This window comes from Neofelis nebulosa, chromosome 7 (assembly GCF_028018385.1).
Source record: "Neofelis nebulosa isolate mNeoNeb1 chromosome 7, mNeoNeb1.pri, whole genome shotgun sequence".
Lineage (NCBI taxonomy): Eukaryota > Metazoa > Chordata > Mammalia > Carnivora > Felidae > Neofelis > Neofelis nebulosa.
This window is the reverse complement of record NC_080788.1, coordinates 71,444,449-71,448,227: the sequence shown is the minus strand read 5'-3', so window position 1 is coordinate 71,448,227 and position 3,779 is coordinate 71,444,449. Positions and strand designations below refer to the sequence as shown.

Here is a 3,779-nt window from a genome sequence, read left to right as displayed (position 1 = left end):
CCCTTTTTCTACCCCGGGTCAAATAGAAACAAACATGGGAACTGTGTTTTGCTAGCCATCTATCAACAAGGTCTTGTTGTGAGCCGTTTAGAAAGTTCACAAGGTACACAGAACTAAATGTTTTGGCTGGCAGCGATCATGTGAAACCTGTTTATTCTTAGAATGACCTGATCCATAAGAGTCTTGATATAAAAGATTGTGTATAGCAACAATAAAGCCGTCACTTGTGCCATCAGCCCAGGGGACCCTCCTGTTCCCAAACTGGCTTCTCTTCTTTTTTTCTTACATTCCCCTACCCTCAGGACCCTGATCTCGGTGTTTGTTTTGCCGGTCGCAACATGTAGCCTCTTTGGAAAATAGTCTGACAGTTCCTCAAAATGTTAAATTTAGAGTTAACTTATGACCCAGCAATTCAACCTATGGGGATATACCCTAGGGAAGTGAAAACAGGTTCACATAAAGATCATGACTGTTGGGGCACCTGGGTGGCTCACTCAGTTAAGCCTCTGACTTCGGCTCAGGTCATGATCTCATGGTTTGTGGGTTTGAGCCCCACGTCAAGGCTCTGTGCTGACAGCTCAGAGCCTGGAGCCTGCTTCTGATTCTGTGTCTCCCTCTCTCTCTGCCCTTCCCCCACTCGCGCTCTGTCTCTCCTCAAAAAAGATGACTGTTACAGCAGCATTACTAACAATACCACAAACCAGAAACAATTTAAATGTCCAACTGTTGAATGGACAAAGCAAATGTTTTACATCCAAATGATGGAATGCTATTCAGCCCTAAAAAGGAATGAAGTACTGATATTCTCTATAACATAAATGAACTTTGTAAACATCATCCTAAGTGAAAGGAGCCAGACATATTGTATGATTTTTTTTAATTAAATTAATTAATTTATTTTTTGAGAGACAAAGAAAGAAGTGGGGGCTTACCTGAAGCGGGGCTCATGCTCACCCAAAGCAGGACTCATGCTCACTAGATGCAGTGCTGGAACTCACGTGATGTGGGGCTCGAGCTCACCTGATGTGGGACTTGAACTCACCAACCGTGAGATCATGACGTGAGCCAAAGTCAGATGCTTAACCCACTGAGCCACCCATTTATATGATGTCCAGAATAGGTAAATACATAGAAATGGTGTTGCCAGAATTTGAGAGAAGGAAAAGTAGGATACTGGGAGAGTTACTCAGTATAGGCTTTGTGGGATAATGAAAATTCTAGTTGAGAATATGAGATACAGTATTCTTGAGACATTGAGTAGACGCAAATCTAAGAACTCCAGCAACTGCATCAGTACCTGACAGTTCCTAGCCATTACACCCTAACCTAGAGAGGGCAAAAATGGCAAATCAGGAAAAGGCAAAGCATGGTTCATCCCAAATAGAGCTCTTTTCAAAAACAATTCTTAGAATATATAATGGAAAAAATTAATGGCAGCCATGTGGATCTAAATATTAAGAGTATTTTCACTAAAATTTGGTGAGGAAGTAGGAGGAAATACAAATATCATAAATAATGAATCACCTTTCCTAAGAATGTATCTTGCCCTGTTTTTAATATTGACACAAGAATTAACACCTAAATGTTGTCTTCTAAACTTAGCATACATAACTTTAGACTGAGAAAATTTTAGTAATAACTGTAAACTATAGGACCAATTATGTGTATGCATGTGTATATGATATTAGCAGCAAAATTTTAACTAGTATTAAATAAAAATGTCTGAAATATTAGTGATTATTTTTCCCTTATTTTAATTTGAATTTGAAATATTTCACTATTATTAATTTTCCCTAATGAAAACGAAGAGATGGATACAGTTAGCTTTAGAAAAATCTATTACGATGGCTGTTCCTCCTCCCCCCAAAATATTTTTCTAATTCAGTTAATACAATTGAATATCAAACTTTTAATTATTTATTTCACATACATCATTTCAATTGTGAAGAAAAATTCTTCAAAGATTTCTTCCACACCTCTGACTAAATCTCACAATCCTCTAATTTTCTCAGAGCTGCCTTCATCTCCTTACTTCAGAGATGATAGAGCAAGGAATTACTTCAGCTAGATTGCCTGCTGTTGGACTTACATATACAACCATGATAGAGCCATAAAACAGGGATACCACAGCCAGATGGGAGCCACACGTGGAGAAGGGACCCTGAGCACACAGTTCTACTCACCAGGACGTAGGAGCTGGCAATAAAAAGAAAGGTGGGGAAAATGAAGACTGAGTTAAAGATGGCACAGATGATCTCAGTGGCAGGAAATGGCATACGGGACAGATTTATGAGGATATCTGGGTCACACAGGAAGTGATCAATCTTACTGGAACAACAAAATGGGAGCTGAGAGATCAGGTAAATAGGCAACAGGAAATACAGGAAGCCACATACCCAGCACCAAGCTTCTGTTCTGATGCAGTGCTGAACTGACATGACAGTGGGGTAATGCAGGGGCCTGAAGATAGCAAGGTACTTGCCAAAGGCCATGGCAGACAAGAAGAAGGTCTCAGTGGTGCCCAGGGAGAAGAAGAAGTAGGATTGGAGGAAGCAGCCAGAGACAGAAATGGTGTTGGCCTCAGAGAGAAAGTTGGCTAGCATATTAGGGACAGTGGAGGTGATAAATCAGATCTCCAGGAAGGAAAAATTGGCCAGCAGGATGTACATTGGCATTTGTAGTTGATGGTCCCACATCACAGCACAGATAACAGATTTCCAGTTAGTGTCAATATATATATTCCAGAGAAGACTGAAAAGATTTTCCTCTTTCCTCTGAATTTCCCAGGTATAAGGGAAACCCAAAGGATGAATTTACTCCTAGAACTACAGCAATTACTTATGTTGGAATATTCATTTGTCTGTAATGCTGCAAAAATAACAAATTTCCATATGAGAAATGGCCTTTTAGTATTGCACATTAAGGAAAATACCTTGATTAGGGCTACATCACTCTGCATGTCAGTAAATAAAATATCTCTCATGCAGAAATATTTTCATCATTTTTAGATCTTCAGAGTCCTATTCTATATATAACAAATACAAAGTGAACAGATACTTGCCTGTCATCCTGAGGTTTACTATCAGAGTCAGTTGGTATTGACAGTAAACAATTCTATACAAAAATCTACAATGTTAGGTCAAGCAGTGAATGAATACAGACTGAATGAATATAGTCAAGAGAAAACGCAGTGTTTTTGACATATAAAATATATTAAAGAGAATAATAGTTAATAATCTTTGCTCTATTTGTGAGAGAAATATGTCAAGCTGATTTGAAGACAATATCCAATAGTTTTAAGTACTGTATGCAAGATAATTAATTGCTATTTTATTGTTATGGGAAATACTCCTATATCTATTTTAGAATAGATTATAAGTCAATAGTAAAATGAGAAATTCTAAGATTTCAAATTTCAACTCCTCCCTTCAGTAAAAATACACTCTTAAAAATACTACATGTAGGGGTGGCCAACTCTTGACTTCGGCTCAGGTCATTATCTCATGGTTTGTAAGTTCAAGCCCTGCATAGGGCTCTGTGCTTACAGCATGGAACCTGTTTTGGATCCTCTGTCTCCGTCTCTCTGCCCCTCCTCACTCTCCCTTGGTTTCTCCCTCAAAAATAAATAAATGTTAAAAAATGCTACATGTATGTAATTTTTTAAATGTTCAGTATTTGGCATGCTGCACAGAAAGTCAGAGATCTTGATCACTGCATTTGTATTAACAAAGACAGCCCAGGAAAATGGGTATGTCTCCTATTCATAATCCTACAGGGAG

At 38.4% G+C, this 3,779-nt stretch overlaps 1 pseudogene; it reads right to left on the bottom strand.

Annotated features, from left to right (window-relative positions):
- Positions 1-2,020: 2,020 nt before the first annotated feature.
- Positions 2,021-2,959, bottom strand: LOC131517940 (olfactory receptor 11H6-like; annotated as a pseudogene).
- Positions 2,960-3,779: the final 820 nt, after the last annotated feature.